The sequence below is a fragment of the Thermobia domestica genome, chromosome 11 (genome assembly GCF_964235325.1).
Source record: "Thermobia domestica chromosome 11, izTheDome1.hap1.1, whole genome shotgun sequence".
In the NCBI taxonomy this organism is placed as follows: domain Eukaryota; kingdom Metazoa; phylum Arthropoda; class Insecta; order Zygentoma; family Lepismatidae; genus Thermobia; species Thermobia domestica.
The window spans coordinates 110872472-110895958 of record NC_137464.1 but is presented as its reverse complement, the minus strand read 5'-3'; the positions used below and the strand labels follow the sequence as shown (position 1 = coordinate 110895958).

General features: G+C 36.6%; 1 long non-coding RNA gene across 1 annotated transcript in view; it reads left to right on the top strand.

Annotated features, from left to right (window-relative positions):
• The window catches only part of LOC145663646 (uncharacterized), a 139039-nt gene that overhangs the window by 19859 nt on the left and 95693 nt on the right, over nt 1-23487 (top strand). The gene's annotated exons all lie outside the window — the stretch shown is intronic.

Here is a 23487-nt window from a genome sequence, read left to right as displayed (position 1 = left end):
CTGAAAATGCCTTGCTCTAAAGGTTGTGGAGAACTGTCTGTTGCTCTGAGAGGAGAAATCATAGGCCGAGCAAAAATGGACGACTGTGCCTCAGATTGCTAGAGATCTGGGATGTGACAACAAAACGGTCAAGAAATGGGTTCAGCGACATGAAGAAGGTGGTGAATGGTTCAGGTGTCGGTCAAGAAGTGGAAGGCCAAAAGTGACAACTGCAGCTCAAGATCAAGCTTTAGTTACAGAAGTAATGAACAGACCTCTACGCCACACGTCAATCCTCTTGGACAAAGCCAGAGAATATAATTGTTCTCACGAAACAATAAGAAGAAGATTATTGGGGGCTGGTCTACACTTTTCAAGACCCGCTAGGAAGACTCTCCTGACTGAAACTCACAAGGCCAGACGAATGGAATGGGAACAGAATAACATAACCCAACCTCAGTCATATTGGGACTTAGTCATCTGGACCGACGAGAAGGTTTTCAAGTCTAACCAACAAGGCAGAGCTATATTGTATAGACCGCGTGGGACCAGGTATGCTGAACAAAATATTATCAGAACTTCTTGTTCAGGACGAATATCAGCACACTTTTGGGGATACATGACGGCTGCTGGTCCTGGAGATTTGGTTGCCGTGCCTGAGAGAATGAACAGCAGTGTTTACATTAATATCCTCGAAAATACGTTGTTACCGTCCTTAGAAAGTAACTTCCCCGAACAGGAAGAATATATATTTATGCATGACAACAGTGCTGTTTACACTTCCCGGCAAACACGAGAGTGGCTAAGTAAACATCCAGAGTTAATTTGTATTGAGTGGCCCCCTCTATCCCCAGATTTGAACCCAATTGAACATCTCTGGGCCTACATGGTGCAAGAATGGGAAGAGAGACGTGAAGACAGAGACCAAACGTTTCTTCAAAATCATGTTATGGAACTGTGGCAACATTTTCGTGACACACCGTCGTATTGCTCGAGACTTGTATGTAGTATTCCCTCCAGACTTCAAGAAGTTATTGACTCTGGAGGTGATTACACGAAGTACTACTGTGTTATTTTTTGTGTAAACATTTATTTTCATTTATTTATTATATTTTTTCAAGAGCAATACTTTCGTTCTTCATTCTTTTCCTTTGCTTGTTTACTTATTAGTTCGTTAAAACGTTAAGGAAGAGTAGTATATCTTCAAAAAGTATTTGTGAATTTACTTTGAACGTTTCTAAGAATACACTTACTTTTTTTCTTACTCTATATCATGCCCAATATTACTTTCATTTCAGTTAATTAATAACTTTATTTTACATCTCGGATAAAAGTATTATTGCCTTTTTAACGATGTTTTTCCTTTTGATTGTGTAATTTCTAGTTTCATTGAATTATCTCAATTCGAATGAATAAATCACATTTTCTTTATTGTCCCTTCCTTAGCTAGGTTCGAATTCGAGAAAAATGTGGTGTAATTTACGTTCTTTATTCTTCATATTGTGCAGTAATGACAATATTAATATTTTTCATGAGTCCAGTTGATCAGTGAGAACTTGCACAAACATTAACCTGGTGATTGTTTACGCAATGACAAGAGTAAAATTCATTTTAGCTGTTCTTTATACTTCACAGCGATGAGACATTCTAACAGTGTGTTAGCGTTTCCTTCCTCGCCTTCCAATTGAACTGTCTGTACTGCGCATGCGCCAGTCAATTTCCATGAAAGATCATAAATAACCCTGATACTTTCTATAATATTTACGAAAGAACGTGTAATAGAATCTATATCAACAACATACATCATTCATCAAAGTAACAAAAACGTTTTCATGAAACAAATTAATAGATATATTATATCAAAGTAAATTAGGTTTAAATTTTAGGCAATAGAAAACGTTATTCTGTAATAAAAACTACTACTCGAAGCCTTTGCTACAACCATAGCCGAGTGGTCCAAGGCGTTCGGCTTATAAAGCACTATTCGAACTAAGTTCGAGTCTCCTCCGGGTACACCACCTTTTTCTCTCTTTTTTTCACCTGTTCTCAATGTTTCTGTCTGTGTTCTTGTCGGATTCGATTAAATAGAATTTCGAATAGAGACCAATATATATGATAAATAATCATTTATTTCCGAATCTGCACTCGTACAATATACATTTTCGAGATTTTGATTTTGGAAATGAAGTGAATATAATATTGAACAGTAAAAATAGTAAAATAAAAAAAATATTTGTATAAATATTGATTAATTAATTAGAGTTATACATGGCTTTCCAATCAGGATTATATAGAGAGGACTTACTTCTAAGTGCAATCCGAAAACAAATATTTGAGTTTTAATCTGACCCAAAGTTGGTAACTTACAGGATAATTTATACATGTTTGGTATTGTAATTTTTATGCTTTTATTATAATCCTCTGTAAGTTATGATTTTACCAATTCTAAATGTAGAACAAGAAACAAGTGTAATATTATATTTGCTACGAAGAGCTTTTAAGCAATGATACTTTCAGGACGTGATTTGACGGAGAATTTGAGACCCCTTTCGAGCTAAGAAATTTCCGCCTAAGGACCATATATTCGATCGTGCTCAATGTGGACTACCAATGTTTGCCCTCCACCCGCATATTGAAATTCTCCCCGAGGATAATTTTCTGAGGTCACCACTGTTTATAAATAGTTTTTCGTTACAAATAAGTGGATAATGGAGTACTGAGTATACTTCATTTTTTTTTAGCTATGGATTTAAGATTCGCAATTCATACAATGTTCCGTTCGAATCGAATTTGAAACAAAAGAAGTTTTCAATGAGTTACTCAAAGAAATATTTTCAGCCTCCAGATGAAAATAGGAAGACACTTAAAAAAGAAACAACTTACTACCGGGTTTGAACACACAAACATATGATTGATAGTGTGTCATCCCAAACCACTCGACCATTTTGTATGCCTTTGTACGTGTTCTTTTGCCTTTTGTGAAAGCAGTTCACTGTTCCATACTCGCTTTTGTTTATTCCGATACGACTGAGTTCTCATTAAATATTTGGACGTTACAGCTCTTGCAATGTATAAAAGTGTTTTTAGAATAAATCACAATCGATATTATGTCCTAATAACATACGTAAAACAGGTTGAATTCGTGAAATGATTGAGGTTGGAGCGTAAATGTTTTCATAGTTAGGAGCCTGGATATGCAAACCTGCTTAACGTGGGGATTTAATTTTGTGAAATTTGGTACGTACTGATTAGATCCGCGAATAAAGAAATCTTTAGCCGCGAATATAGGAATTGGGTCGCATTTTTTAATCTGCGAATAGTGAAAACGCGAATGAAGGAAGCTCGAATAAAGAGCTTTTCTGTAATAATAATAATAATAATAATAATAATAATAATAATAATAATAATAATAATAATAACAATAATAATAATACATGGACAATGTTTTCCTCAGAAACTTACGACTTTAAGGTCTACAGTGTAGAGCTCTGCCGACGACAACACACTGGACATTGTTTATAAACAAAAAACCGAAAAACATTATACATTAACTTATTGTCTACGGTTTGAACTACAAGAAATGATCATATTTCTTCGCGATAATGCGAATACAAAAGTGAAATGTTGTGTTTCTACATAACTTCCTTTTCTCGGATGACTGGATAATTAAAAAAAAAAAACTTCTATTGTTGTAAGAAAATAAGAAGTATGTCTTCAGGGGGAATCGATCTTATTACCACGTGAACTACCGATTACACCATCAAGACCTGCTTGCAAGGAAAGCGCTACATTGAGTGATTTGTCGAAAGAGTCCAAGCACTTTACATCGCATTGTATTTTTTTTCTTGTTTCGTTTTTATTGCGTTCAGTCTGTGTTTTTCGTACAATGCACGAAAAAGCAAATACATTTTTTGCCACGGTGCCCAGGAATACTGTTTTAACTGATCAGCAAATAGAAAGTTACTGGCGAAATGATATGGGGTAATGTGTAGTATTTTATTTTCATAGCAGCAAGGGAGCAAGATACTATCCCTCAGAAAACATGCAATTTATTTGTTTGACAGACAATACCTCGAGTATAAATTTTGCGCTACTGACAGAAGTTTTTATTGCGGGATTCGCTACAGTTTTTTGAATAATGTTCCTTTTCCTGTAGCCGCCATATTCGCTGCATATGATTTTAACACATGACGCAATGTAATTTCTTCCTTTGCTGTATTGTTTAAAGATGTAAATATTGTACTGCTATTACCCATGTTTCTTCAAGATGTTCGTTTTGAAGTGAGGCGTTGGATAACAAAGTGGCATAACTTTTTTTTTTTTTTTTGTCATTACCGTGAACTTGGAACCATATATAACCTGTTGGATGTCAAAGTTCAGTATCTCAGAGTTGAAAGACCAGGCCATAGGCCAAAAAATGGCAGCATAAAGAACTGATTTTGTCCGTTTTTCCTATATCTATTCTAATAAAAGTGTCAACGTCTCATAATATCTCGAAAGTGAGTTACCCCACTTTGCCATCCAACTCAACGCCTCAATTAATAAATGCATACACAACACAATACTATTACATGAATTTGACGATCATATCGATATGAGTGTCTCTTAACCAAAAATGCACGCATAACAATCATGTTTCAAATTTAGACAGTCATTCCTTCTAATCGTGACATACTAAATAGTAGGTAAATATTCGTATTGAAACAAATTTTGAAAAGTTTTTTAAGCTACGATTTTATGCACTTTCCGTATATTTCTAATTCTGTATGTCAACATTACGTTTCGGGTACAAAACATCGCATGTGAAACTTCGCGGCCAGAATCTTGGCCTCCAAAATATCGCCTAGGACAGAACTGTGCATTAACGAACGATTTCTTCAGTGAAGAATGTTCAACATATTGTTGTACTTATATTCAGGGGTAAAAGTGTGGGGGAATGCCCATGCCGTCCCCCCGCTTCCAAGAAAAATCCGTGGCGTCCCCCCAATTTTTAACAAAATTACAACGGGCAAAGATAGGCATAGGGGACGGCGTGACGTCATGCATCTTTTGAGATCCACTTTTACCCCTGCTTATATTTATTTAAAACAATATAATGACAAGTGAAATATGGATACTCGTAAAAAGAAATTGCCCTTCATTTGATTGTTTTCTGTCGAACACTGACCTTTAATTGTATTTAAACAATACTTATTACGATTTTTTATGTCCAATACATAGATTTAGAACCAAAAAAGCCACATCATGACATTCCACAAGTTTATATAACAGATCAAGGTCTACCACTATGCCAATCGAATGAGCTTGGTGTATGACGTTATGTTTTCAAAAATAATACCCAAAATTTTGCCGCCCATAACTCGAGAACCCAAAGCCTGCACAATCTAATATCTCACACGCTTACTGAGTTTATTATCTTGAAAAAATTATCAAAAACCGAATCAAGTCACACCATCCTCCACGATATGATAGTAATCAGTGTGCGAATTGAAAAATTTTCCCAGGGGGGGATGAATTTCACCCATATGCACACCGTCCTCACACACACACACACACACACACACACACACACATATATATATATATATATATATATATATATATATATATATATATATATATATATACTAACAAGTACAAAACAGTTGAGATGTGAGATGTGTCATAAATTTTCACTCAAACAATATTAGTTTAGCTACGCAAAGTAAGAATTGTTCCCTTTTTCTATCTTCATGTCTATTTAAAAATACTCCAAAGGGGGGAAAATTATCCCTGCCAGGGATAAAAATTTTCTTCTCCAGAGGGGGAAAGATTTTCGTCAGGGGGGGAAATCCCTGGCATCCCCCCCGCCAATTCGCACCCTGATAGTAATACAAATACAACAATAATACATATTGTTTTATGAACTGATACATATGTTAGAAGGAAGCACAGAAAAACAAAAAAACGAATGTGGCATACGTAAAAACGTAGGTTACATGCGTAAATCATGTAGTTTTTGGACTTAAAGTACGGCTCTATATAGCATTCTGTAGCAAACGTATAACTGAAAATGTATGTTTTATAATACTGTCCGTATAAATGTTCTATCTATACGCACTTTCCGTATTTCTGTATATAGGGCATAAAGATTTGGTATATAGATGGACGTATATAATATATAGCTGACGTATGTAATATAGACCCACTGTTAAATATCAGACATCCTGCAGCTGCATGATGCAATATCTAAACGAGAAAAAGGCAGTTCGTATGTAACATAGGGATAATGTATGATTCATACAGATTTCCGTAGTAAACATGTGGATTCCATATATTTGTAGAATACCGTTGTCCAGATAATGGATTAATACAAATATGGTATGTATCATAATTTTTTGAGCTGATTTCGAACGCGATTTAGACCCTGTAGGCCTATTACTTGATTTGGAAAACATCCCTTCTCTAAATACTTTGATGTTTTCTCTTTCTTGTAGGTAACTGAAATTTTAAAAGAATCCTCTGAAAAGTTACAGTAAGACAAACAACCATCCTACATCCAGGGCCGTGCTGGGATACTAATGAGGGCGGTGGACAAGTCTACTAAAAGGGCGCCCATACAAACGGGAATATATATATATATATATATATATATATATATATATATATATATATATATATATATATATATATATATATAGAGAGAGAGAGAGAGAGAGAGAGAGACTTTGAAAGAAAGTATGGGTGACATTTTATATGAAAATCACCCCCAAATTTCCAAATTTGTTTTAGTATTAACGTAAATAGCTAACCTCGAATCGAAATCCTATTTACTATAGAAAAACGTTTTAGTTCCTGTAATAACATTTCTGTCAAATAAAAAGAAGCTAAATGTATCAACAACTTAATATAGCACGCCTATGGACGCAGGAGGCTCATTGCCGCGTTTACAAAAGCGCTCCATTGATCTCTGTCCTTAGAAAACTGAACCCAGTTTCTACTTTATATTTCAATCTCTGCGAGAACCATTTTAATATTGTCCTCTCATCTGCGCCTCGGTCTTACTAACGGTCATTTTCCTATTTGGATTTCCAGTTACAACTTCGAAAGCGTTTCTAATTTCTTCCATTCTGGCTACATAACCTGACCATTTGAGCCTCCTAGACTTGATGACCCTAACAATGTTTGGTAAACGGTATAAAATTATGCAGTTCCTCGTTATGAAGCTTCCGCCTTTCCCCATTCCCGTTCCTTTTGGAGTTCAAATATTGGTTTTAGAATCTTGTTTTCAAATACTTTCAGTCTGCGATTTTCCCTCAGAGTCAGTTAGCAACGCATCTCCTTGTTTCAGGTCATTCTCAACGTGAAAGCTCGTGAACAAGAATTTATCTACTCGAACCTTACTTCGGAAATAATTTAAAAATATCTTAATTAATCTATCTTTCTCTGTATTGCAAATTCTGTAAGCATGTTGTACAATGTTTCCCTCCTACCAGAGTCTAAAGTCAATAATTGATGTGCCAGGATGTTGTATTCTCTCATTTCTTTTCAAGTATTAGTCGAATGGTAAATATCTGGTCGATAGTTGATCGACTTTACCTAAATCCGTTCTGATAATCTCCAATAATTTCATCTCCGTATGGAGTCAATCTTCCTAATACAATGTGTAAGAGGATTTATTGGATGTTGACAGGAAAGAAATACCTCGATAATTATTAGAACTGTTTTTTTTGCTTTTCTTCTGAACTGGAACAATGATTGATTCTCTTCACTCTTGTGGTAATTCCTCCTTGTTCCAGATAATGAGAATGAGTTTGTGTATCTTGCTCTACAATTTTTCCCTTCCAGCTAAAATTAAGTCAACCAGGATTTCGTCTACACCCGGAGATGTGTGTTTTATTTATTTATTTATTTTTTAAATAGCGATTTCTATTTCTGCCTGGTTAGGTTCTGGAATATACGGTTATGCTGCATGCATTTCACTTTCTCCACGTTGGCTGTGTGTTAAGCAAATCGTCAAAGAAATCTTTTCATCTATTTAAGGTGCTATCTGTATCAGTGAGAACTGTTCCTTTAGGTTTCTTTAATATATAAGCACGAAGTTGATAGCATTTCTTAAGTTCGTTGATGCATTTATACATGTCCCGATTGTCTTCAAGTTAATTAATTTTAACTTTCAAACGTAGCGTTTCTTTGTTTTAAAAGTTTTAGCAGTTTTCTGCCAGATGACAATGAAATTTTGTGTAGTTATTTTGTTCGAATTTTGTAGCCATCGCAGTTTCTTCTGTTTTCTCTTTTCTGCTACTTTACTACATTCCTGGTTGAACCATGGTTTGTTCCTACGTATTTCTGCGTGCTCCAATATTTATTTTGTTGAAATTTTAAAGTTAACTCTAATTTCAACCACGTATCTTGAACACTAGTGCACTCCGAACCTTCTAAAACCGAGAATCTATTCGACACTTTAATCTGGCTCCCCTCTCACGTGACTCTTCTCTATTTTAAACAAAATACCGCTCCTTTTTCAGATATTGAATATTTCTTTTATTCAACGATAGTCTCTCTCTTACAATCACAATCAACTCCTCTGAACGACCGAACATCAGTTGTGCTAGACTGTTCTTTTCTGTCTACTAAACCATGGTCAGTTTGAATATGTGTTTTTCCATCTGATGAGGTCCAAGTATATTTATGAATGTCGCGATGTTGGAATTTTGTAATCTTCAGGATAAGGTTTCTGGATGTTGCACAGTTCACGAGTCTAATGCCGTTGTTACGACTTTCCTTATGAAACATTTATTCCCTATAATCGGTTTGGAAATACCCTCTGGTCTTACCTTCGCATTGAAACCGCCTAACAGAATTTTCATTTGGTATTGCAGGAGATGATCAAATACCCGTTCTATTCTTTCGTAAAAACTGTATTTTTTAAATCTCCATCCTTATTTTATGTTGGAGCATGTGCATTTAAAATAATAATATTACACCAATGACCTTAAGAGAAGTAAAAGAAAAATCTATCATTAACAAATTCAACCTACGCAATTGCTGATATTACGTATTAGTTTGTGAACGGAAAGCCCTGTTTCTAATTGGTAATTTTTAATTTGTTCCCCGTAAAAGTACGTAAAATTTCCTGACTTGACTCTTCCATTTCCTTCTCATCTAACTTCCTGATATCCCACTAGGTCCAACCTCTATTTCTAAACTCATTTTTTTACAAATTTTAACGCGCAAGTCCTATAGAGACTTCTTATATTTTATGTTCCAAATCTTATGTCGATTTTACTTTGCGGAGTTCGTGCCAAGTTATCAGTTCTGATCCGAGGATTCTGCGACCTTATCTGAAAAATCCTTTGTTTTTAATGGATGAGGTGGTTAGCCTCACGCCAAATTCTCAAGCTGGATTATCACCCCTTGTCTGTCCGCGACTGCTTACTCAGTATATTCACAGCTAACCTCTATATCCCAAAGGCCTTCTCCTCAATCCACAACCTGAGGACGCGCCGTGTCGTGGTGACAGGAAGACCACATTTTACGGAAATTAATACAGCTTTATTTCAGAAATACAACAGGTACTGATTATACGAACACTGTTTTAAAACACACAGGAACAATCAGTATGCTCGGATATATGGATGCATATTAAGACTGTGAAAGCTTCGATGCCGCAAAAATCGTAAATTAGAGACTAGTGTCAGTGTAGTATCACATAAATGTATCGTACGTTTGACTATCCGAACTATTCTTGATGTATCACATTGTTTCGTTTTATAGCTATATAACTTTCTGAAAGTATTTGAGAACAAGATCCTGAGACGAATATTCGGACCCAAGGGGAACGGGAATGGGGAATGGCGGAAATTATGTAACGAGGAACTACATAATGTATACGATTTACCCAACATTGTTAGGGTCGTCAAGTCTAGGAGGCTTAGGTGGGCGGGTCATGTAGCTAGAATGGAAGAAAGTAGAAAGTCTTTCAAAGTCTTGACTGGAAGACCAATTGGAAAACGACCATTAGGAAGACCTAGGTGCAGATGGGAGGACATTATTAAGATGGATCTCGCAGAGATTGAAATACAAAGTAGAAACTGGATGCAGTTAGCTAAGGATAGAAGTCAGTGGAGAGCTTTTGTGAACGCGGCATTGAACCTCCGGGTTTCATAGGCCATAGAGTTAGTTAGTTAGTTAGTTAGATTATATTCTTTAACCGTTCTCTGCCAATAGCAACTGTATGAATTTATAATACAAAACTGAAATACAGAAGAATAAAATAAAAAATTAATGTGATATTTCGCAGGGCATCTTATGTAAAGGGCGCCTTGTATTCTTCACAGGTTCTGTACTACCAGTCAGTATAAGAATTTATTAAACAAAGCTGGTATACAGGATTACTAAAACCACTTATTTATAATGTGATGTTTCGTAGGGCGCCTTATGTAAAGGGCGCATTGTACCTTTCACGGGTTCTTCGCCAACAGTAACGGTGTGTATTTATTGTACAGAGCTGTGCTATACAGAAAAGTAAATAACATCGTTCATCTTCGATGTGGTCTCGGAAGGGCGCCTAATGTAAAGGGCGCACTGCACGTTTCACGGGTTCTTTACCAATAAAACTGTAAGAAATTATTACTAGAAACTTGTACCTTTATTTATACTGTGATATTTCGGAGGGCGCACCGGGACACGTTCCGGTGTCCCGGTGGGCCAGCACGGGCCTGCCTACATCCCGAGGACAGATAAAAAGGAGGAACAGCGTGTAAATATCAAATTTTGCTACAGAGTTGGTAAAACAACAACCGAAACGTAAATATTAAAACAAATGTACGAGAACAATAGTTTGGTCCTTTTCAGTGATTTTGGGGGTAGAAACCAAAATGGTGTGTTCGATTACAAAGATCAGTATACTGGGCATCCACGCTCGATGTACACTGAGAAACAAGCTGTAAAAGTACGCCAAATTTTGTTGGAAGATTTGCATATGTCTGTTAGACTGGTCGAAATATCTTCGTGGAATACCTGAAACCATTGTTCATAGCATTTTAGGGAAGAATATGACAAGCGAAAGGCGTGTGTGTGTTTGTACGATTTGTACTATGTAATATGTTCTTACCAATAACCAGTTTTTTTCTTAAGTGAGAGTTATAGCCTCTAGCCTCATGCTCAATACGTTTCTGATTCCTGAATTAGAACATTGTGGGCTATCAGAAACGTGGATGCTACAGGATGCAATGCAGTGCCGTGGAAAATCAGCGCCCGGGGCAAGAGTATACGGCGGCGCTCCCGTACATAATATTCCTTCTCTTTTCTTCCCTTCTTTCATTTTTCTTCCCGAATTTTGCGCCTCTTTACTTCGGCGCCCGGGACCATCGCCCCGCTCGCCCCTCTCACGGCACGGTGCTGATAGGATGGCGCTATCTATCACACAGCACGACGGTCTGTGGTAAATCTCCGCAAAGACTTCCCAGTATGCCCCATTTCACGATTTGGTAACATCAATTGGCCAGCAAGATAATTAGATATATCACAAGTAGACTACGTCCTTTGGGTTTACCTGAAGAAGAAACGCCAACAAACTACGAACAATTGATGCACTAAAGGAAGATATCAGAAGGGAAATTGTAACCATTCCAGTTGACATGCTCCACTGCACCATTCTGCAGCTTAAAGACGTTCTCGTCGTTCTCGTTGTAGTGGTGGCCACCTGAAGGATGTAATTTTCAAAATTTAATGAAGTGTGCAAAACTCCTGTATGTTACAAATGTATTCACCATAGTTTGCGTTAAAACTTATTATTACAACTGCAGATATTTGTATTTAATATATGTTTGATCTTTATGGGACACCGTGTAATTAAACAGTGTGCTTCTTTTTATTTAATAGGTAATACAAACCTTGTATTACTATGCACTACAGTATTTGGCATGGCTTAAGACAAAGAACAGGGAAGGGGGGAAATTGTTGTTAACTGGGGCTCTTGCTGCAGGTAAAGTTTTCTTCTTTGTTTTTATACGGTATTGGATACATATATAAAATTAGTGGTGTTTCCCTTGCTACAAACAGTTCCCACGTAATTCATTCACGGGAACAACACCGGTCGTTTTCATTTATCCCCTTCCCCCCAACTTCTCTCTGCAATCTTCTGCTTCTATTTGGTTCCCTTCCCGCAATTTCTGATCCCCTCTCCTCCCGAGATAGAGGCAACCAAATTACCTAAGTCGTTATCTCAATTAATCTTTCTAAATGATCATTGGCATGGAACGGTGGAACCTTCCTCGATTTTCCTAATCTCGTCCTACAGCGCACGTCATGCTAACCCTAACTACGTAACCTTCCACCCTTTCTCTGGGCCCCTTGTTTCCATTTTGGCCTCCAACCTCTCTGTTTCTCTTTCCCTTGACGTCTCCCTTTCACGTTTGGTCGGTTTGCCACGCCCGACAAATATAATTCAATGTCCCTGATTGTTCCTCATGATAACTTTCCCAAGAGCGATAGTTCGTTTTCTTTTTAAAAAATCTATTTTGTTCGAGGCAAAATTTCCTAGAAACAACTAAAAGAAGTGTCTTGAGATCGAATCTCAAACGAACCAAGATACTCCTTTCGTTCTTCAATTGATCTTCCCCCAAAGAAGGAAACAAATGACAAATACGCTATGTAACGTGCAACTTCAATCAAATTCACCCGATCTGGCCTATACTTGGCATGATAAGTAGAGCTTAACTTATTATTCGAGTTTGTGAATTTTTATGGTCTGCAGAATTTTGCTTCCTAAATTATGTACGTACGATCAAAGTTCTAAGTCAATTCGTGGGCAAACGTTTAAGTACTGTTTAAATAGCATAGGCCACTCTTCGATAGGAACAACGTAAGTAAGGAGAGGTCTCCTCAAAGCAGTCTGATCCTGTTCGTAGTTGAAAATTTCGAATATTCTTTCCCTGAAGAAACCTTCAAACAATTCAAATTCTCTCATGAAAGAACAGGACACCAAGTTTGTTGTACGGTAGGCCTATACTTTCAATTTCTGAATATTATTCTTGACAATTTTATTGCAGTGGGCGCTGCGGTGGCTCAGTGGTAGAGTGCTCACCTTTGGCATGTGGGGCCTGTGGTTCGATCCCAGCTCCTACTAAGTTGGCTTTGTGGTGGACAAACACCGTGTTCGTGAGTTTTTGGGGTTCTCTGGTTCTTTCCCACCTTCATCATTCCATTAGCATTCATCTCATCAGTACAGTCTCCTTTGGCCTCAGTGTATAATCATGGGAGGTTAAACTTAAAAAAAAAAAAAAAAAAAAAAAAAAAACTGTTGGAGGTGAATAATTCAGTTTCACATAAATGAAAATTATACAGTCACTAAGTTAATGATTACGTATAAACTAAAAGTAAAAGAATAAGAATGATTTTTAAAAAATATTATTGCGTAATTTAATATATATGTAAACTAGAACATCGTAGAGTTGTAGCTTGAAGAGTATAAAGAAGCAAGTAGTGCTTACTGTTACGTCTTCCATTTCTGTCCTGTGAATTGATCAGGACGATGTAAAATATTAATACCGATTTTAATTTTTCTTGTTAATTGGGGCCGTGGTGGCGTAAACCTCTGGTTCGTCCCAGCCTTGCGCCGAATGGGCTTTATGGTGGACAAACACTGTGTACGTGGGTTTTTTTTTTATCGGAATTCTCCCGTTTCGTTCCATTCTTCATTCATTTCTCATCACCATAATTTAACTTAGCCTACACGGCATAACCGTGAGACATACAATTGAAATTGAAAGATTAAAAATAAATAAATAAAATACTTGTGAACTGATAAAATGAAAAGTAATAGTGTAAGTGTTGAGATAAAAACGAGGTGGTTTCTTCTAGTGAACAAAGAATTTTGCACATTTGCGGCAAGGAAGCGCTGCTAAAGTAGAGCGTAAAGAGACTATTGCTTAAATTTATCAAGTAAGAAATGTATTTATCGGAAGCGAACTTTATTATTATACAGTTAAACAAACAGCTTAATCTCCCTACACGAGTAAAAGAAGTGTTTACAGCTAAGAATAAGTTAAGAAATGTAAAACTTCAAGGCTTGTTCTGAAACAGTAACATAGACGCACATGTGTAAATTAATATAGTTTCCTAAGATAATTTAGAGAAGTAAAACGTGAATAGTCTCAAAAAAAAAAAAAAAAAATCTTTCATTTTGTTTTCTTGTGTCCAAGACTGGCCTTTAATCTATATTATAAAATTGAAAGTGACTATGTTTATGACTCTTAATCTCTTGAACCGCCCGACTGATCTCGATCAAATTTTTGACGTAGAAGTGGGTCTAGCCTGGGAGTGTCTTTAGCTATTCACTTTGACGGTAGAACTTAGGGGTGGGGAAGGAGGGGTAGTTATAAAAAGATAAATAAAACTTAATAACTCCTGAACCAAACTACCCATCTCGATCCAATTTTCAACATAGATTAGGTCTGTGCCTGGGGTGTTTCTTTTTTTTGATCATTTCATTTTGACGGAGGGGAGGAGGGAGAGATATGCTAAAATCAATATATATATATATATATATATATATATATATATATATATATATATATATATATATATATATATAGATATAGATATAGATATAGATATATAGATATATAAAAGTGACTATGTTAGTCAGTTTATAACTCTTGAACCACCCGATCAATCTCAATCAAGTTTTCAACATAGATGAGGTTTGAACCTGGGAAGTTGTTTGTCATTTCACTTTGACGGTAGATCTTAGAGGGGGGGGGGGAGAGGAGGGCAAATATACAAAAATTAATAAAACTTAATAACTCTTAAACCACCCAACCGATCTCGATCAAACTTTCAACATAGATAGGGTTCGGGCCTGGGAAGTTTTCCTCATTTCACTTTTACGGTGAACGTAGGGGAGGAGGAAGGGGAAGATATATGTAAGAAAAAAAATAAAAGGGACTGTCTTTGTGACTTCATCATGCTTAAACCACCCGACCGATCTTAACCAAATTTTCAACATAGATGATGTTCGGACCTGGGGTGGTTTTTATCATATTACATTACGGTAGAACTTAGAGGAGGGAGAGGTGAGGGGAGAGATCTATAAAAAATAAATAAAAATAACTCTTGAACCACCCGACTGATCTCGATCAAATTTTCAGCATAGATGAGGTTCGGGCCTGGATTTTTTTTAAAAAATATTTTTACTTTGACGTTAAGGGAGTGAGAGGAGAGGGGATATTTATATATAAAAATAAATAAATCTTAGCTCTTGAAGCACCTAACCGATTTCGATCAAATTTTCAACAGAGATGAGATTCGGGTCTAGGATGTTATTTATTTACTAACTTGGACAATAGAACTTAGGGGCCGGGGAGAGGGAGTTAAAAATAAATAAAACTTAATAACTCTTGAACCAAACGATCAACTTCGATCAAATTTTTAACATAGATGAGGTTCGGGCCTCAGATTTTTTCTCATTTCACTTTGACGGTAGAACTTAGGGGGATAGGGGGGAAATATATACAAATAAATAAAACTTAATAACTCCTGAATCACCGGACCGATCTCGATCAAATTTACAGCCTAGATGAAGTTTAAACCTGAGATGGATTTTGTCATATCACTTTGTCGGTGTAATTTAAAGGTGTGAAGGGGAGAAACATTTTAAAATGATCGAAAATGACCGATATTAGTGTCGAATCCATAGTTTTCAGGGTCTCTGAGATGAACAGTGACACTTCTGATACCGTTTAAATTCAAATTCAGTCCCGCAACTTGGAGGAGGGGAGGAAGAGATATATAAAAATAATCGAAATGACCAATATCAATGTCGAATTCATAGTTATCGGGGTCACTGAGATGAACAATGACACTTCGAATGTCTTGCCCCGCAACATGGGGAGGGTAAGGGGTTATATAAAAATAATCGAAAATGGCCGATATCAAAGAGCGCTTTAGTAATAGTAAAAAGTGACTGACTAACGGAACATATTACCATTTTTTTTTTTCAAATTTAACCCAGCAAAGCGGGTAATTGATGTTATAGTTACTATATAAACGGTATTTATTACGTTTTTATTAAGCCAAATGTATTGAAGAAGAAATTTTATTAAAGTATAAAACAGCTCTCCAAAGGGAGAGAAAAGTTTTAAAACTTCCAAGTTGACCACCAGCCTATGGTTGAGGTGAGCAAGGAGAAGAATGTATTGATTTCGAGCTTTGTTCGAATCACCTGGAATCAAAAACCCTGCACATTATAACATTTCACACGCTTGCATGGATACCATGTCAAAAAGTTCGATTTACTTTTTTTTTGTTTGTTTGTTTTCGAAAATGTGACCTCAAAAAATATTGAGTACCCATAGCTTGAGGAAAAAAAAAAAACTGCTCAACATAGAATATCACACACTTATAAAAAGCAGGTCAAGGTCTAGCAACATAAAAAATTTGAACCTGATCGGACGAGATCAACGTATGACTATGTTTTCTAAAATATGAATCAAAATTTGACCACTCATATTTCGGGAAGCGAAAGGCTGCGCATCATAATATTTCACATACTTATATGACAGATCAAGGTCTATCGTCATCCCAAGTTTGATCTTAATTGGATGAGATGCATGTGAGTTTATGTTTTCGGAAACATGACGTGAAATTTGACTGCCTATAACTTCGGAACCAGAAACCTGCATATCATAATATCTGTACCTCAGAGGTAAACTAAGTTAAACCTAATCATAAATTCATAATTTTACAGGAGAAGCGAAAAAAAAAAGTTTTTAAATAAGAATTTGTGGAAATATTTTTAAAATTTATTAAGTACTTACAAAGAAGTACATGCTTTTAAAAGTACAAATTTTAGTCATCTTTTTCTGTTATCTTTATGTTATTTGATTTTAACCCTTTCCGGATCTTGGCATTTTGGGCTATTTTTTTAGACTTTCAGTCAAGCAGCTACTGCATCGTCACTATTTATCCTAGGATCATGGTTCATACCTCATTCTCTTTAGAATAAAGCAGGCTTTCAAATGGTATCACTTCCATGCCCATACCATACACCAGGAGAGGGAAAATTGATGTCAAAGGGAAAATTTTGATGGGAAAATTTTTTTGGTCCAACTTTGGGCCCCCCTGCCACCCCCCTGTGTGAATGTAGAGACCTCCAAAAAATCTGATAAATAGTACTTGGTAAACTAAATGTGTGTACCAAATTTTAAGTTTCTATCTTGAACAGTAAGGGCGGGAGAAATTTTATCAGGAATTCCCACCATGCCCAAAACGACCGCAAAACACCATGATCTCAAAGAAAAAAATTCCTTAGACATCCCTAATTACCCTAGGGTCATGTTTCGCCCATCATTCCCTTCAGAACAGAACTGCCTTTCAGACGGTATGACTCACGTGTCTCTATCATGTATGTAAAGGGGGAAAATACCGAAGAATTTCCCTACCATGCCCCACTTTTACCCTATACAGAAGTATATTTGGATAAAAATTCACTGAGACGGCCCTAATTACCCTAGAATGATAATTCGACCGTCGTTCTCTTCAGAATGGAACTGCCTTTCAGACGGTATGACTCACGTGGTCCCATCATGTATGTGAGGCGGGAAAATGACAAAAAACGGGATTTTTGGGGTAAAAATATCCCTTTTTTTAACCCTTTGCCCCTCTGGTTCCCCCCTGTTTTAACACTGACATCGGAACAAAAAATCTGGTAAATACTACTCGGTAGACTGAATGTTTGTGCAAAATTTCAATCTTCTACGTTCAAAAGTAAGCCCGCCAAAAATATAATACCGACAATGCCCCATTTTTCCCTATATAGAAGTATATCTTTTAAAAATTCCCTGAGACATCCCTAATTACCCTAGGATAATAATTCGACCGTTGTTCTCTTCAGAATGGAACTGCCTTTCAGACGGTATGATTCACGTGGTCCTATCATGTATGTAAGGCGGGGAAATGACGAAAAACGGGATTTTGGGGGTAAAAAATCCCCTTTTTTTACCCCTTTGCCCCTCTGGTTCCCCCCTGTTTTAGCACTGACATCGGAACAAAAAATCTGGTAAATACTACTCGGTGGACTGAATGTTTGTGCAAAATTTCAATCTTCTACGTAGAAAAATAAGCCCGCCAAAAAATACTGAACATAGGCTTAGAAAATGAGAATAGAAATTTTTGACTTATGACGTCATCACCTCCTATGTCTGGACGCAGGACGGTCTGAAACCATACGTAATGTCTTCTACAAGGCCTCTGGACTTGGAACACACACACACACACAAAAAAAAACGGACGAAAAAGCTCAAATAGAAGAGAATTAACGCAATGTACCATGAAAAACGCGTATGGTACAAAATTGCACCATAGGATCCACAAAGGGTTAAACAACGGTTTTATTAGCATGAGTAAGAAATGACTTACAAGGAAGCTTGGCATCTTTGGCATTGGATCAACTGTATTGCGGAAAAAGGTATCGAAGAGCTCTTCGATTTTTACTACAATGCACAAAATGTGCTGTAAGTTCGCGAGCTCTTTGTTTCTTGGCTAAATCAGGCAATTTGATCAAAAAGAGCGGTAATGGAACTTTCTTCCTGCCTTTTTTCTGTCATTTTTGTCTATGTATTGTCGTTTGGTCATCTGATGTGTCGTGATACCCTTCGTATTTAAAACCCTGTTTAGCTTTTTCTCTAATTTCTGTGTTTCCAGGCCAATAGGCAGTATCCTTACTACCATACTGACCTGCGTGTTGTTATTCCTGGCAGCATGGACGTATTCTATATTGTATTCATTTGCAAAGTATAATATTAATCTGTATGTTTCTTCCTTCCATAGCCTTGTGTTGTTAATTTCCGTATTTGCTTGAAATGGTGTGGAAGTTTTGTCTGTGTCTAATGTACTATATCAGTGGATAATGTTTTGTCTTGGTTCTCTGTATCCTTTGTTTGTCCTCTGTTCTATTTGTCATGTTGTTGTTCTGTTTCCTAGGTAATACGTTGGCGTAAGTTGTTCCCCTTTTCCTAGTTGTCTCGTATGCAAGGTTGTTGCTCTCGAGCTGTCAAAAGACTATCTCCGATACACCAGAGCTCTTCTTGTATTTCGTTATATATCCTCTGTTCTCGTTCAAAAAGCTATGGCGGGATCTGATTAGCTGTAATCTTAGAAATGGTGTGTTTTGGAATTGGCTCTGGTAAGGGCCGTTCTTTTTAAAGAACAAACACACTTTAAAATTTGTGATATTCTTCGTTTTACATGTAAGTTCTGTTCCATATATCAGAATTAGAACAGATATATTTTAGTATATCTTAAAAATGCTTGCCTGCCTATTGAGAAACTTCATCGATTACAAATTTATTAATGCAACAGTTAATTTTGTAAACCAAGGGGATTTGTTACATTTACAATATGCCATGATGTGATATACTACAACAATAAGAAAAGGAATATACTAAGTTGAAGGAAGAACTTAAAATTATGAATTTCTTCTGCATCTGTCTGTTCAGTTGTCTGCAGATCTGTATTTGCGTACATATTTTGTCAATAGAAATGTATGTATGTGTGTGTTTATGTTCCAGCATAACTCTTATGCATCGAGGGTAAGGGAAACGAGAGATGTAGGATAATGGTGGAATAACAAAAGTTGGAGGAAACGGGAAAATACCGAGAAAACTTACACACACGGTGTCTGTCCACCAAAAAACCCACTTAGTGGAAGCTGAGATTGAACCAGGGACCCCAGCACCAGAAGTGAGTGTTCTACTGCTGAGCCATCGCAGAATTATTTTACTATACGAGCAGACGGATCTGATGGAGTAGTATGTAGACGGGAAAGGAGAAGGAGAGGATTTAAGTCGGGTTTTAAAGTGAACACACTCTTGTTCCAGCTTCGAATCGATATAAATTGAAATATTCATTTCGTAAAAATAGTTTTAAACAATGGCTAGAAAAATCACATTTAGTTAGTGAAAAGTTACCGGCACTGAGAACTGTTGCATACCGCCAAAAAGTACTGATTATTATCATTTGATATCTGTGAACAGAAAATGTCTCTACTAAGGATTGCAACAGTGAATAAGTATTTCTATTGGAAAGGGGTTAGTGAAAATCGGAGAGGGAAAAATTCGGAGAAAGCTGAACTTCCAGGCAACCTTTATCCGGTTTCCACTCAACGAGAGTTAAGTCGTTTTAAGAGAGTGTGGGTGGCTGCAGAGGAGGATAAGGAAGAACAGAGATGAGAAAGAAGGAGGGTAATCATTACCTTTTAAAACTTTCTCGTTTTCGACGGCGCCACATTCCTTCGTTTTTTCCCTCCGTCCTTCTTTACTCGGCTTTTGCACACCATTCTCTTTCAATGGTTCTTCCACGACTTCGGTCACAAGGGCATCACAAACGGTACTAATACTGGTTCTTGAGAAAGATAGGATAGGGTGAGGCGAGCGAGGAATTAAAGTAAAATAGAGTTAAAGATCTGAGACAGAAAAATGAGAGATTTGCATTCTAAAGTAAAAGCTTAATTTATACTTCAGCAACGTTCTTGTTAACGCCTTAGCAACTGTATATCGTATTTTACATTGACAACTTCTCCCTAGGACTACTGCTTCAAGTAGAATAGCTAGGTGTCCAAGTCTCACATAGAGATGTTTTATTTCTCATTCTTTCTCGTCCTCTCTCTCTTTCTCTCTCTGCAAGGAAAAACAGTCGAGTCGCTTCACAACGACGTAAACATATTATCCATGCAAATACATATAAACAAATGAATTAATGCTTTTTGAAGCCGGAATGGATGCAAAACAAGCTCGTAAAAATATCTCAGCTTCTTCCAAAGGAGTCTTGTGAATAAATTTAACTCCTAATTCATTTGTTTGCATACACCAGTACTACGACCCGGAAATAAAAACACGTCTCATGGTAATTAAGAACTTTCTTTCCTATTAAATATTACAGCACTGCGTTTTATGAACAGTCAAGTAAAAGCTCGGTTCTTTTCTTCAGTCTTTCATTTGAGAACTTAATTAAACATCATTTTGATCCTACCATTTTCTTTAGTCACAAGCCAGAAATTTTCGAAACATAAATTATATCACACTATCATAGGCCCATTATATTTTGAGAATTGCCTTATTATTATTATTATTATTATTATTATTATTATTATTATTATTATTATTATTATTATTATTATTATTATTGGTAGTGGTAGCAGCAGTAGTGGTTGTTGTTGTAATAACTGGTTGTTTGGCTTTCAGTGTCTCTTTCGAGCACTGAGGCTATACGAGACGTGAACCTACAGTTCAATGTGGAATCCGAACTACTGTACGTAACGTGTTCAATTTTCAAGGCTCTCGAACCGGGAATCAAATCCGCGATCTCCTGTGCAAAAGAAACCTGGGCTAGCCATTAGAGGGCTGCTAATAGCTGTAATAGTTGTAGTAGTTAAAATGTAGTATTCGATTTACGGAAAACGAAAACAATAAAAACGAAAAGAGTTAAAGACCCTAACTTAACCTGGTTTAACTTATCCGCTATATTATGATATCTGTATGTGTTAAATCAATCATTTATTTTGGCAGATGGATGATTTAACTTGCGAGTTCTTGAAACATCTTGCCTTCTATGTGACGTAGGTTTGTTTGATCTTGAAATTAAATTGTAATAAGTTGATGACGTGGGGCGCAAGTGTGAAACTCCTTAGGTAGGGCAGTTGGCTAATGTTGGTATCTAGTAGGTAATTGGAAATTAATCTAAGTTATTTATGGACTTGATGTTGAGAGTTGTACAGGCATCACACGAATTTCCTTCATTGACTGAACATGACTTCATCAGTGATAGAATGGTTCACGAACTGTCAATGATCTACCAGACCCGATGACCCGGACAGACCCATTATCCGTTGTGAGCTGGAGACGACGAAACATCATCATACACGTGGAGAGTAAATGAGACTGCTTATGTAATTGTAACAAACATAATGCTTTTCCCCCTTCTCTCTCTTGTCACTAAACTTTTTCCCTCCTGTTATATGTGTTTCTGTGTGTCGAAGTATTGCACTAAAAGTAACTACAAGTTATCAACTATAAACGCGTTATGATCACAGAAAATGAAAGCTAATATTTTTCTTATGGATAATCGTTAACATTTAATCTAACGAGACAGTAGAACTTCTCATTTAGAATATAAGAGACGCAGCTAAGCCCAACGATTATGTTAAATTCTGATCTCAAAACCACCTTTTGTTTATATGTATTATCCATGCAAATACATGTAAATAAATGAATTAATGCCTTTGGAGCCGGAATGGATGCGAAACAAGCTCGTAAAAATAATATCCCAGCTTCTTCCCAAAGAGTCTTCTCAAAAAATTTAGTTCCTAGTTCATTGTTTGCATATACCAGTACTATGACCCGGAAATTAAAACACGTCTCATGGTAATTAAGAATCTTCTTTACTATTAAATATTACAACACTGCGTTTTATGAACGGTATAGGAAGGTTTTATGAACAGTGTGAACATTTCAGCATAGGAAGACGAATAAACATCAAATTATTCTTGAAGTAGTCAAAAGATGGCAACATGATTAAGAACAGAATCTCACCCGAAATCAAACACATCACTATTCAGGCTAAATTAGTAGGCATCATTAATCCACTATAAAAATTTGCAGTAATACCGTAGGGCTGACTTTAGGCTGCTTCTGGCTTCTTATATCTATCTGGGTTACCGGGTGTGTTCGATTCAAACCAGATCTGAGAAGTGAGACCCAGACCAGGGTTATCTGAATAAAAGTCATGAGCTAGCATCACTTCCAGGCATAACATTTAGATCTTAATGGAATTGAGAGATGCGTGTATCTCGAAAGTGACCAGAGAGAAAGCTGATAAGATGGAGGAACATGTTGCTATTCTTGTAATGTCACGAATACAGACACGACACTCTGGTTGGACTCTTGGGAGTTGGGTATAAGGAGATTAAAAATTGGAAAACCTAACTATTGGAACCCGTTATACGTTCTGAAACTAATTTGTATTAAGAATCAAGAGGTGTTATGGTGGATTTCTAGTGTGTTGTGCGGTGCGGAATACTACAGTTATTATGCTCGGTCAAACTGTTCTTGCCTCATTTGAAGAGATGGTACGGTTAGTTAATTTAGTAAAAATCTGTCAATTAAATAGAGTATAAGAAAGACAAATTGGAAATTTATTGTTGGACATTATTGTACGAGTTATGGCCAAACAATCCTTACGGCGACTAATTTCCTCAGTCTCTTCTCATAATTGTAGTTTTCCGCAGAATTCCACCGTTATACTACTTGCTTTTTTAATGAAATTTGTTTTAGAACCTATAATAATAAGTAGCTACTAACAGTTTGATTTTCGAATTTTCACCTCCTTATACCAAATATCCAAGAGTTCAAATGGAGCGTCATTTGGACGTCACAAGAATATACGAGGCTGGATTGGAAAGTTCGAGGGTGGAAATGGTGGTTGGAATGATGAGACTGTGGCAATTGCGGAAGCCTGAAGTATAGTTTT